Here is a 15207-nt window from a genome sequence, read left to right on the forward strand (position 1 = left end):
TCAAGTCTCTGCCGTGGAAAGCATATGTAAGTTTGTAAGTACCTACACTTTACCCCTCAAAAAAGGCAGCATCTGATTTTTTCCTAAATCCAAAGTAAATGGAATCCGCCAAGACATTAGCTGCGCCAAGAGTTTTAGCAAAACATATAACAGACCCAAAACGGAATATTCCCCTTTTCCGAAGCTCGGATAACGACCTCCGAGTAATACATGCGATGCAGTAAATAGAGGAATATAAAGCATAAACCCGTAGAAGGCAAATTTGCTTTTTCTCGGGCCCAAGGTAACGACCTTGATGTAACAAAGAGGATGATGATGTCGTTCCTTGATTCCGAGATTTCGTTACAGCGCAAGCACGGACGGAATTATATTTTTTACATTAAGAAAGAACTGCGCAGTTTGGTGTACACAGATTGCTAAAGCATAAGGTCCCTAAGGAGAATGATAATTTTACATTTAAATATGACGGTCGTCAATAAAGAAATTATTTCCTCATTTATCGCCTCCAATAAAATGATTGATTATAACAACTAAATTATACGAATAAATGTCAGTGTCAGTCACTGGTATTCATCAATATACAAGTAAATTAATCACGAATGGTAAAGTAAGTAAAATATAACGAATATAATGAAGTGACAAATCGTAGAATAACCCCCTTAATAAAATGAATTCTTGTAGCAGCTAAGAAATACAAACGAAGAAACGAAACCGAAGGCGCATCCTGCTAGAAACCTCTCACGAAAAACCGGTTCCTAAAACATTTTCAGCTCGTTGCCATAAAACTTCGGTGAAACATGATCATGACAGTTCCCGGGCCATATGCACCGCACAGAGAAGGCATTTCGCGCCGTGCCACATCGAGATGATTCAGTAAAAGGTGGAACTTGCAAAATACTGAATGACCCACCAGTGAAATCAAATAACGTGAATCTTATATTTCATATTTACGTGTGTGTGGACATGGATAAAGAGAGAGAGAGAGAGAGAGAAATATTGTGAAACCCACACAAGTACATGAGAAAAGAAAACGGTAGGAAGCAGATTAAGAACGAACATAGAACAGATTACAAGGACCCAAACCAAACTGAACACAAAATACGAGTTTCTTGCTCCCTAACCAGTCTACAAAGTAACCATTTTTGCTGGTTCAGAAGCTTACGAAGTCCACTCCCCAGTCTCAGATTACACTGGATTTAGTCCAGGACTAAATTAGTGCTTTTGAAATAACGGACGACAGAAGAGGAACGGAATGGGGATCCCTGAGAAACAGGAGAAGCTTCTCCAATCACAGACAGAAGGCCACGCTCAGACTACAATAACCAAATGTAGAAAAAGTTTAATCTTAAACTTTTTACTGAACATGCTTTCATAATAGACTGCAATACCTAAATGTTGCAACACAGCTTAATGTTTAACTTCTGACTGCACTAGCTTCTACTGGGGTGCAGTTTCTCTTTGGGCCTAGTGCAGCCCCTTATGATAGCCATGAGGTAATGGCTGAAACCAGGGTTGGTGATTTTTCTTTTTAAATAATAAAAAATAAATGATTAGTTTGATTTTTTTTATTTATTTGATTTTTTATCTATTTGGTTTTTATTTGTTAGATGTTTTTTTCAATCCTTTTTTCCCTCAAAATGTATTTTATGACAGAATTACCATTGATTTATCTTTTGAGTTTCCAGTTCTGGCCTAAAGCATATACTTGAAATTTTTTTATATCAAAATAAAATGATGCAACAGAGTTATGCTCAAGCTCTTATTGACCTCCAAACCATAATTTTCAATATATTTGCTTTCAAATTAAAAAGAAAAAATTCATGATTTTTTAATTGAAAAAATAAATTATTTAATCACTTGATTAAATCAGTTTGATTTAATCATTACCATCCCTGCCTGAAACATATCAGTTATTTTCATTATTTCCTTCAGAACCTCAGCCTTACAGACATGAAGGGATGTGACCAAATTTCTCACAGGAAATCACCAGGAAAAATATCGAATATAAAACTATGCATCAAACCTAAAAACATGATGCCAGCTCTTGCAAGAGAAGTCAACAGTAAATCTGTGAACAAGTTTCTGATCATTACAACAGGAAAATAATGCGCATGACAAAACTTGCCAATTACGGCACAAATTCAGTAACGCACTTTGCTAAACTTACCATTGAAAGTGGGAGAAAAATTTTCTTTGGTTGTTTGGCAAGTGAGGGAGAGAAGAGGAAAAAAAAAAGAATTTCTTGATATCTTTCCAACTAAACATAAACGGGCTCCAAGACGCATATCTTTCACCAACAAAGACGGAACTGTCACCAACAAGACGAGAACATGGACAGGGACGGAGAGCAAGAGTGAGAGACAAACAAACAGACAGAAAGACCAAGAGCTCAATCATCATTTTCATATGCAATAACAATACCCCATATTGAAGGCAAAAAAGTTACTGCAGCCAAGAAACAGGACCATAAAGATGTAACGAAGATAGAAAAAAAATGAAATAAAAAAACGGCATCCCACAATAAACGTTTATCTTAAAAAGTGATATTAAAAATGCAGCAGAGTGCCGACGGTCCCACGGCCACCAACACCTCGCCGCACTTCCACAAAACTCCTAAAAATAAATAAGGAAAAAAGTTTGCCCAAAGTTAAATGGAACATTTCACATCGCCTCGCCTCCCTAAGGAAGCCGCTACGTAAACACAATTATAAATATGCAGCCTTGAGCACTAAAGAGTAGTAATTAAAAAGCTAAACATAGCAACAGTTTCTTATGACTGTGTGAAAATTTAAATCCAAAAATATTTACAGAAATGTAAAAAAAAAAAAATCCTAAAAGACTGCGAGAAAATTTTAGCAAATATCTACAGCGCCCCAACAATACCCTTTGAGTGAAAGCATGACGCAAAAGCCTTCAAACAAAAGCACACAAGAAAGTAAATACGCCACTGGCGTTCGTACTTGAATTAAACAACAAAAATTCTTTTGAAACTGAGCGAAAAAAACTAATCCTAAATTGTCTGAAATCTTCAGGAACGCTGCTGCAGTTACATCACTTCGTCCAGCATGTCAAAGAAAGCAACCAAAGAAAGCAGCCTCATTCAAATGAGAGAGAGAGAGAGAGAGAGAGAGAGAGAGAGAGCTGTGAACAGTAAATGTAAGAATTGGGAGATGTGGTAAGAATAAAAATGGTTACGAAATAAAATAGAAAAAAAAAAAGGTAGCGCAAGCAAAAGTTGCAGAAAAGGGTGGGAAGAGAAAAATGAGCATGAACAGGAAGGGGAGACCTAGCAAACGAAAATAATAGGAGGCAGGGCGAAAACAGGATAGGCAAGAAGACGCGGAATGGAAGTGAAGACGAAAATAATAACTAAGACTAACGCAATGAGAAACAGAAATAACAGGTAAAATAAAATGGGGTGAAAGAACACTGGTCGCATTATATCACAAGCAGAAGGAAATTAAAATCAAATGCATTGATGGTATTCCTGAGTAAACGCAGGTCACCCGCTTTCTTTTTACTGGTCCTCCTGTCCTTCACAGAAACATTTGTCCACTTAAACAGTTGTCACAGAGAACGCCATTACAATCCTCAACCAAGCGTTCTTCCTGCCAAAGGACGCGTACCACCTACCTATTTAAATAACAGATAGCCGCTATGCCAACACAAATAAATTACATCAGTCACCTGAAAGCCTTTTACCTTAGAGTTCTGGATTTCTTGACCTAAGCTGAGAAAAAAATTAAATAAAAAAAAAAAAACGGAAGAGAACTGGTAGCCTATGCAGCCTACTAAGTCAGTGCCCGGAAGGGAGAGAGGAGGGATGGCGAGCTAGAGAGGGGAGGCTGTTTAGATTGGGCCTTTGGGAAGGGGAAAAGCCATTCCATAAAAAATGAAGTGAATTTCGATAAGATCAAAGACATAGAGAGGCTACGGTTACGAGAGAGAGAGAGAGAGAGAGAGAGAGAGAGAGAGAGAGAGAGAGAGCGTTGTGGATACCAAGACTGCAGTAGTAAAACGAACTCTGAAGTAGTCTACGAGGAACACTTTTTATATAATGAAGACGCCGATGGGATAAGGAACTTGAAGCCTTTATTTAACCCATACTAGATGGTAAGGGGAGAAAGGAGAGGACGGAATCTGAAGGGGTTTCATTAATGAAGCGAAAGACATCTTAAAAGATGGAAGTAGTGTCAAGGAAAACAGGAGCAGAGAGAGAGAGAGAGAGAGAGAGAGAGAGAGAGAGAGAGAGAGAGAAAAGCATCTCTAATATTTGCACAAAAAAAGAAGTAAATGAGACATGGGAATATCACAAGTAAATATATATAGTTAAAGAAACGGGAAGGGTAATCAGTTTAGGAAAAAAATCTAATCACAATGTACCAAAAAATACATTGTGCCCTTAGCAAAAATTATCAGCTATACAATTATTAGACCAAGGCAGATATAGCAAGAATAAATTACCAAAGAATTATTTAATCTACATGATGAATTATAGACAAAGAATTGCTTATCTTCAGCAAGAGTACCATGATAAATCAAATATTAGCGATAGTAGCGAACATAAAATTGTTTGAATCTTGACAAAAGCTAACATAATATTACTTATCACTGAAAGAAAGAATGTAAGTATTTTAACCCCAACAGTATCATTAAGAATCTTACAATTTTTAAGGTAGTAACAGAAATATTATTTTCCTTGAAAATAACATTCAACCATATTTTACAGCAAAACCAGTTTCCATAATTTGTCGGTAACAACAGCCGACGAAAATCTTACCCCTGGTTACAGAAAACACACCAACTGCTACTGTTTTATTCCAGAAAATAGTCTTATCAAAATCAACAAAGTAAAAAATTCAAAATTCTGTCACAGGAAAATTGAAAAGATTGCGTTGTATTACCTATTGACCAAAGGACATTCAATATCACATATGACTCAAATTCACTGATCTAATGACCACTGGCATAGTTAACGTGTTGCTGACCTCGGAAGGCGCAGAGAGAGAGAGAGAGAGAGAGAGAGAGAGAGAGAGAGAGAGAGAGAATGTACACTTTTGTATAAACCAACATAAACGAAAACATGACCTACAAATTTATACATAAACTACCAGATTTTTATAATAAATTAAATTCTTGCAAATTAATCTAAATTAATTGTCGTCTCCATAGGGTTTATCCACATAAATAATAAAGACAAAAATTAATTATTTTACATCTCCTCCAAGATAAATATCATCTTACTCTAATGTGTTGTAAAGTCACTGTGGGATAAAATAAGTTTCAAGTTCAACTGACTTTTCAAAGAAAGTGAAAATGACACCCAAGTTATCTAATAAAATAATAGCAGCTTTGCTGAATTTACTTTTCTAAAAGAAAAGGGACTATTTTAGTTATGCATAATAAAACTGTCATCAAATACAACTGGCTTTGAGTAACCTTCAACTCTGACCTTTCCAGCTTTGACTGTCAGCAGTGGGCCATATTCATCCATTTACAGCTGACATTCGTCATTCTTTTATTGGTATATCTCGAATATATTTCTGCCAGAACACAAATTCTTAAAGGGAAAACACTATCGATTTAAACAAACTCAACCCTTCATTGAGACAAGAATAATTAAATCATGCAATCAATCATGCAATGCTGAATGAAACTGAGTAAATGACATAAGAAATAAATTGACGCAAAAGGATATTAACAGATATGCAGCCGAGATGGATTACTCCTACATGCAGATGAAGAGTGATTATAAAACTATCTGATGTTGAACGCTCAATTTCTTTCTAGTATATAGATAAACTAATTTATATAGAAATTTGAGAATCTTAGCATCTTCGAATAACTCTTACTATACTTTCTTCCGATTAGTCCTGACTTGGGAATAGGACCAAGTCAATTATTTAAGGTATATATATATATATATATATATATATATATATATATATATATTATATATATATATATATATATACACGAGCCACAAATGTCCTTTAATATCTAATTCACTCTACCTAATAAAAATTCCCCTTCGGTTAAGCATATATGAAAATATATTAATTAACCGAGGTAGAGTGAATTAGATATTAAAGGACATTTGTAGCTCGATGTATGTATATGAATGTGATATGACATTATTATATATATATATATATATATATATAGATATATATATCCGTATATATATATATATATAATATATATATATATAATAGATATATATATATATATATATATAATGATAATCTACTCAACAGAACTAATTATATAACAAATAAATGTTCTATGCAATAATGTGACACTGTTCAATCCTTATTGATTGTAGTCAAACTAATAATAATAATAATAATAAATTGGATATAGGATAAATCAAGATTACCTCTCTCTCTCTCTCTATCTCACTAAAACGAATCGATATGAGTTAATGCACCAACAAACACAAATCATTCGGACCAAGTCTTTCGAACTCGGAGATCTAATGCTCTGATAATCCCTCTCAAGGAAACATCAATCCAGCACAGAGCAGTGAAGGGCTGTGCAAATGATGGACGAAAGTCAAAACCATTATGCATATTAGCCACATAGGACTAGGGATTTCTCAAGTAATTGTAGGTTTTCAAATTTAACCAATTTATGTATATACAACACACAACACACACACACACATACACATACACACACACACACACACACACACACACACACACACACACCCCACACACATATATATATATATATATATATATATATATATATATATATATATATATATATATACACACACATCCATCAATATATATGTATGTTCGTGTATAGATAGGCATGTATATACATATAAGTTTTTACATATTAAGATATACATTACATATAACATACTTATATAATAAATGCAAATCTGTAAGTGGCTCCACACTAAGAATAAAGTACCAAGGTCAGATGAGTTTTTTATTTACTTATCACTGACTTCCTTTTTACAGAATAATGTCAAGCATTGGCTTAAAGCATTGCAACAGGAAAAGTTGATTGCATGATTGAATTTGCTACCTCAGACTTAAGTCATTATCATCATCGTCGTCACCATAATCATCAAGAGCAAGGAACATGCTGCTATCAAAAGTCCCTTCAGGTTTTTATTTTTCTATCCTACCATGCGCCAGGAGAAATTCTGATATGGAGAGAGAAAAAAATATCCTTTCGCCATGAAGATAGGAAAAAAAAAAAAAAGTTTCCCATCCCTGGGTCGGTGGAGAGAGAGAGAGTGTGGGGGGAGGGGGGGGGGGCGTTCCAGGAAACTGCACCGTAAACGCTGCAGTTTAGAGACCAAAAGAAAAACATCACGGTCTTGACGAGCCTTTTACACTCCAAAACAAAACTATTTTTCAGAGATAAAAAAAACTTGACCAAAGATTTACTTGAAGAAAAATCTAAAATAAGGGTGTTTTAAGAAAACAAGCGAAAAAGTCCCTCAAGCATAAATGAAGCAATAAAATGAAGGTAAATTGGTTTCCGGTGATATCAGGCGACAGTTTTCAGAAATACTGATAAAAAATAATGAGACGAATGTCTTTCGAGACAACTGAGAAAAACCACGTACGAAAATACATAAATGAAAACTGTTACGGTTAAATTTATGATTATCTTAAACTCTGCTATGACGCGACATTAATGTGACATTTAAATTCAATTTCGTGATGCAAAAACATCATCGGATTAATTAAATGTAGATTTAATCATTCTCGTTAAATTAAACGTAATTCACCTAACTGAGTGCAATGCTTCGTTAATATATTTAGCATATATTATGTTTGAAAATTTATGTATGAATAAGGCAAGTTACAATGGCTGAATATTTTACCATTTTTGGAAGGTAATGGTTTTCATGATGGGAGTAAAATTTAAAGTCTAAGGAAATGAGAATACTCCTACAAAACGGAACTGTTTTCAGAATACGCGGAGGAAAACATTATCCTCGTTTTCACCCAATCCCATTTCGCTCATTCGATTCCCATAGCGTTTATGTTAAACTTTATTAAATATTAAATGGGAATTCTGTCGCCCACAACTCTACCTTTTCAAGGCTGCACGAGGTTTGTTATGGTTCAAAATAAAATCTAATTTCATAGTATAACTGGAAATTCACATGTAGAATACCAAAAAGATGGTGTTATAGTGTCATACCGTTACTATTTAAGATTTATTCACAAATAATAAACAAAAATACATTTGTACAAACGCTAATGAACTAAACTTGGTATTAACAATTCCTAATAATGCATATCTTATTACATATAAGCGATGTGTCTAAGAATCTGTCCCTTGTAAGAAACTGCCGACTTATATATCAATAAAACGGCATTTTCCCTGTGACAGCATCTTTGTCGCATGTGCCAGTCCGTGAGACAATAAACTCCAAAAGCATTTGCGGTTCCGATATCATCCCATAAAAGATATCCGTTCCCAGCGCACATTATTCCTTTTTATAAAAATACATTATAACAGGACAAAAGTAATATATTAGAACCAATTATTATGATGATAATCACAGGATTACAACTGTTTTCAGTTTGTGAACCAATAAACAGAAATGCCATTTATAAAGACGTGGAGACGGACGGTATACATTTTCAATCATCATTTCAGCCAAGCCAAATGCCATTGCACACAAGCCATCTCTTACTTCAAATAAATCCTTTCTTTATTTCCAGAAATTAGGAAAGTGTTGCCCTAAAATAACAGACGCCACATATACGATATCACATCAAAGAACCGCCTGTACGAGGACCACGATAACCGAAAAGTGTGTGGGAGGGCGTGTGCCTGTGTCTGAGGGTATTCTTGACTGACATACTTGTAACGATCTATACACATCTGGATCTAAGCCTGTCTTTAACATTTGTTCAAGTTATTGTGGTGTTCATTCAGAATTTCAGTTTATAAATGAAATGCTTCATAAACACGTTTTTAATATTGCTTTCACAGATACAGATGTTGGCAAACAGCTAGAGAAGTTATTGTTCCCGTAAGTTGCCATTTCAATGGCCAATATAATGGTGCTATATTTTTCCATGTTTTTCCATTCAAAATAGACTATTAAAATATATAAGGGAAGTTTATCCCCAAGTTAATTTCAAAGTAAATTTTAAGCTTAAGCACACCATTATTAGCTTGTTTGAGTAGAAAGACATTACACCCCAAGACCTACAATCTCATCTCGCTTATAAATAGAGTGTAATTGCTGTAATGCAGTTTACGTGGGAAAAACAAAGGGGCAAGCACGTTTACGATGGTTTGAACACCTAGGAACATCTGTTAAAACAAAAATGTTTTTAATAAAACCACCATTCACTGCTATACGGGATCATGCGGAGAATAGTGATCGCCGTTTACGCTTCGACTCATTTTCCATTCTCTCTAATCGAGCGGCTCCCATGGAGTTGACAATGGTGGAAAGCCTGTACACTTACTGTATTCCAATGATCGTTTAGTATTTAGTAATTTCAATTTTTTCTTTCTGTTTTTGTTGTCAGAACTGATGACGGAGACAGTTAGACTGACCGGTCGTCATAACTGAATAAAGGATGTTTCATGTACAAACACTGGTTTTACTCTTTCTATAAAAACTCCGCTTTCCACGGGATAAATCAGTTCCATATAAATAAATAAATAAATCTATATAATATATATATAATATATATATATAAATATATATATATATATATATATATGTGTGTGTGTGTGTGTGTGTATTATACATACATACAAATATATGTATATATATACATATATTTGTATGTATGTATAATATACAAAGCCACACAACGCCCCCGAGCTGTGAAGGACACTTAAACAACCATAAAAAAAACAGCCTTCCTGTGAACTGTTCACTAAGCGAGCATAACAACTCTTCGGAACAACACTAAAGTTGCCATCTGCAGAGCGGATATGACGTGTCCCTTCTGTCGCAAAGTTAAGATAACGAAGTTGAGAGAGAGAGAGAGAGAGAGAGAGAGAGAGAGAGAGAGAGAGAGAGAGAGACGAGAGAGAGAGGAGAGAGGAGAGAGAGACTGCCTTTGGAAGAGAAAGGGATTATCCACTGGATTTCAATTGAGAATTTGAAAGCAACTGCCGTTAAAGACGGTCGTGAAAAAGACCGAAATAAGTTTTGGAATTACAGCCAAGGAAAGGCCCGCAACAGATAAGATGGTAAATTCGTTCACTTTTATTTTATATAGAATGTACACCACATTTACCAATTTTCCTCCTTTTTTCTTCTTTTCTTTCGACATTTCCTTTCTTCCTACGTATCCCTTTCCTCTGCTATTATAAATACTGGTAATAGTAAACTGCCACAATCGACGACATTAAGCTCTGTCCTTAATGTCTGAATGTACTTGCTTCTCACATCAAGTTCGAAAAGTATGCAGGATTAGTTGCAAATATAAACGTTACATAATGATCCACAGTAATATTCTTTTTATCCAGACGAAATATATTTGTGGAAACATCTACAAAGATTATAGCTGTCGCCCATCCTTCTGTGGACTTGACCACTAACTAAATGTTAGTGATCAAGTCCACAGAAGGATGGACGAAAGCTATAATCTTCGTAAATATTTTCACAAATATATTTCGTTATTTCGTCTGGATAAACAAGAATATTACTGAGGATCCTTCCGCTGATTACTTAGAAGCACGATACGGTGTTTTTATATTGCATATATATATAATATTGGAACATAAATGAGCACATGCGCACGTGTTTTAAACAAATAAATTTCTAACTCCCAATGGGATCAAACCCTCCTAGTCTTTCAAATAAAAAGCCAAATGAACCTGGCATTTCATTTGAGGAACCAGCTTCGATCCCCAAATGAGTGGGAAAATAATCGTTTTCTCGTCATCTGCATGGTGTAAAGTCACCAAATGTCTTGTGGAATGGGGCTAGCCTGGCAACTTCACCCTCAAATTGTTCGTGGACTGACTTAAAGACTGGATAAAAGTTGACGGTTGGGCGAAAATTTAACGTCCATGTTGCAGTAATAAGAACCAGTTACCAACTTGTAATAGAGCCTAGGAGTGTGGTGTAAGCAGCAATGAATCAAAATGAGGATATAGGATGAACAAGTTGGCATAACATGCTCACTATATTGCCTCTGACTTATGTAATCGAAGCCATTATTTAAAGTATATATTTCTCCTTTAAAAGTCTTGAAGTCAAATACCCTTGTCAGTCCCTAATTCTCCAATAGCTGTTACATTTACTACGGTCGTTAATGTCATTGCTAACGAAAACAACCTAATGAACCAATTTGTTGAAGCCGAGACCCATTTCATCACACTCAACTGAAGGTGCATTTCCTGTCACCGCAATCAAGGACAGCCGACGGCATCGAGGCCGAGGACGACCAGCGAGCGAGATAAGTACATCAAGCGCATATCACGTCTGCACCGAGAATCACTAGGGAGTACACGGATGGCAGAACACGATGAAGACACCGAGCGCCTCTGTCGTGACGACGGCGAGTATGCAAATGAGCCAGGCAGAAGTTGCCCAGTCGCTGGAGACGCTTGACGGAACAACATCAAAGCAGCTAATTGCACAATTGGCTCTCGAATGCATTAAACAGTAGCCGAAGGGTTACGGTGGGCTTAGTAGCAGAGATGCTGATAGTTAATTTAGGGCAATTAAAAATGACTGAATTCTTTCCCACACCACAGGCGAAATTATTGTGAACTCTGAGAATATTTTCTTCTCTGCATACTGATATATTTGCAATTGTTTTTCTTTACCAAAGGGCGTCAGTTATGCAAGTGCCAAGGATTATGAAGTACTTCTAAGAAGCCATACCCCTACTTTTTCAACAAACATCCAGCTTTGTGACTTGAGCCAAGTCTCCGTTTCGCAAGGTTTCTACTTCGTAATGCGAAGGAAGACTAGTCTTCCTTATCAGTGCACATGCTCCTATTTTTAAATAACCTTAACGTGATTTAAAGCAATGCTTGATTAGAAGGTAATCACTTCTTCCAACGTAAGCTGTTCTATTTCACCTCAGCTTTACATGATTGCACAAATACGTCTTTTCTAAGCACAACCGTTGCAATGAGACATCGACCTCCCTCCTTACTGTAACCCCCTTGAATAGATTACCTAATTCCACAAACGGACGCCCCAACCAGGGTCATCAACGAAGCTAACCTAGGTTATTGTGAGAATTATAACGCTAACCTAGTTTGTTGAGATTATAACCTGATTCTCAATTTGAGCATCAATCATTCCTTCTACAATGTTATCTCCATTCATATGGAGACATCTACGCCATTTCCAAGTTAACCATATACGACTGAATGGAACCAATTCCCAGACGCCAAGTACCGGAGGTCATAAGTCCTCCGTACAAGCAGAAAACAAGTGCTTCCCCGCCACACAAGACTTAATACGGTTCCCTTATTACCAGATCAGATCACGATTCATGCACACAGATAAAAGAGGAGTGCTGTAAAACACAAAAGTAACAAAGACTTTGAAATACATAACTATGGTAAAGGATTTTATTTTTTTATATTCGAATCATTCTCGTGGATAAAAACGAAGTTAAAAGCATTCATCAATCGAAGAGTACGGCTGTTAATGAAAATGTTATATCAAATAAAAAAACAATCAAATTAAAATGAACATTTGGGACTATCTAATATGATTGTGTGTGTACAAAGAAATATACTGATGCACCATATTATAATATATAATTTCAGAAATGCCCTTACTCAACTATTTTCCTAATTCAAATTCATTATGAAAGCAATTACATTAATTTGAAAATTAATGGTCCCACAGCGAGTATTATGTTACGATTATTCACTTAATACTAATACTATTAGGGCTCTTCTACAATTAGGGCTCAATCATGTGCGAGCAAATGCGATCTCCCCCGTCATTCACCTCGTACAAATATGTTATAGACAATGCAAAAATAAAGTGTTATCTAGAAAACAATTACACTTTGGGGGAATTAATTTCCTATATACTTTACGTATATATTAAAGTGTGTATGGATATGCATTGACATAAAGCACTAAGAAATATCAGACCAAAATGTCTCGAAAATAATCGTAAGACGGAGTTAATAAGGACAGTTTGCGTGCGGTGAATTTGGTTATATGTTAGTTTATGAAAATAACACCTGCCGACCACAATTCTAAATCATATTTTCACTAGCCAACCATAATTCTAAAACTCATTTCCACTGTTTTACAACAAATTCATCATCATCGTAAACTTAACATACATTATTCATTAAAATTTCCTTATCTTCCTCCATATTGGTTTAGGGCGATGTTACCGATAGCCCTTTTAAATAAAAAAACTATCGGTGTCATAACCCTTTCTCTGACAGCCTTCCCCCCTAATTCAAATAAACAACACTTCTGCTTTGCCATAAATCTTGGCTACTAACAGAAGACAGACAAGATATAAATAAAACAAAAATAAATAAAGGGGGTCTAAATGACACAGACATCGAGCTCGAAGTGGTTCCCGCAACATTACTTCAAACCAAACGAAAATGTTACGAATTTTAGCGGTTTGAGGCAACTGCCAACCTCCCCCAGCGGCAGTGACTGCCTGCACAACCGGTTTCCCAAATGTGAGCTCAATATATCGTTTCGGATCGGTTTCGAGTAGGCCCTGCCTGGCGCAGGTTAAGTTAATTTAGATAAGCTGGTATAATTTCGTCTTTCGAATTCCAAAGGAAATGGCCAGTACAGTACGCATCTCGATATTTCCCCGAATCTAAACTCAGTTTCCTCTGGGAACCCACACAATAGACAAAGTCCCAGTGTTGGCACGGATGCTGGGTTGTAATCTGAACATTTAAAGTCGTTTCCGATAGTAATGAAGGTCGAGAGCACTAGGAACATGAAATATGCAAATAAATGGATAAAATTAGGGGGAAACTCGCCTTCTGTTCTTCCAACAAACATAAAACGATCATAGGCCTAGCGTTTTATTAGCGTTTAGCACCCTCAACCCATATCGACTTGGACTTGAGCAGAGCCTAGAATTCTGATAAACACCTCTAAATCTCTCGTTTTACCTCCAGAATCAAATAATAATGGAATATTTTGACTAAAAAATGCAATGTTCTAGGCACAGGTTACTACGGGGTAGATGGTTTGTACCACCTATCCCTACAAGTTATCCAAGATCTAGGCTACCTAGTAACTAAAAAAAATAAACGCTACATACAAACGAATTTATGCTCATTAAAAATGGACCATTCACCTACTTTTCCACGCTGAGGACCTCATTACGCGGCTTGACAGATACCGTAGCCTTTAATATCTGCGGAGGCTTCTTGGCATGGCCATTGTTTGAGCTAGTCTAAGCTTACGGAATATCACAACCTCGTTTTCATACTGCTGACACCAGCAACGATTTAACGATCGATATTTGCTTGCACGTCACACTTCAGAACAAAACTAACCTAATCACTATAGACGGGCGAAACGGCAGAACAAAACTAACCTAATCACAATAGACAGGCGAAACGGCGCGGGTAAAGGAACGAAAACACACAAGGAACGACAGCTTCGGCAAGTTGTTTCGACTCAACGGCCACCGCGCGGGACGACACCGTCACAACCTAGCCACTTCACCCTAAAATTCTTTGGTGTAAAAGATGACGGATGTGCGAATATTTAACGGCCATATTATATTATAGTAATAGGAACCAGTTACAGACTTGTAATAGACTCGGGAGTGTGGTGTAAGCAGCATAGACTAAAGATGTACAAGTTGGCATAACAAGTTCACACAAGTCATTTGCTAAGGGGAGGATGCCTTGCACCACCTAGGCCTAAATATAATTACCCAAAGATACCCTACCTAGTAACTTGAAAAATATATTTATTATGTATACATATAGACGAATTTATATTCATTAAAAATGGACCATTCACACTTACTTTTCCACGCTGAGGGTCTCATTCGGCTTATCCCGTAGCCATTAATATTTTCGAAGGCTTGTTGACGTGGCCATTGCTAGAGCCAACGATTTCTGGCTCCATTGAACATAATGATAATACACGGCTGTAATAATAGCGAGGGTAAAATAAACGAAAACAAACGTCCAGGGACGGGAGCTCTAGCAAGCTGTTTCGACTCGACGGTCACCGCGCATTATGTGAGAATTTTGAGTCCGCTATTTGAAA

General features: G+C 36.2%; 1 pseudogene; it reads right to left on the reverse strand.

Moving 5' to 3' along the window:
* Positions 1-14980, reverse strand: part of LOC135208629 (uncharacterized) — a 794601-nt pseudogene extending 779621 nt beyond the window's left edge.
* Between the last annotated feature and the right edge of the window lie 227 nt (positions 14981-15207).

Source organism: Macrobrachium nipponense, chromosome 35, assembly GCF_015104395.2.
Source record: "Macrobrachium nipponense isolate FS-2020 chromosome 35, ASM1510439v2, whole genome shotgun sequence".
NCBI classification, from domain to species: domain Eukaryota; kingdom Metazoa; phylum Arthropoda; class Malacostraca; order Decapoda; family Palaemonidae; genus Macrobrachium; species Macrobrachium nipponense.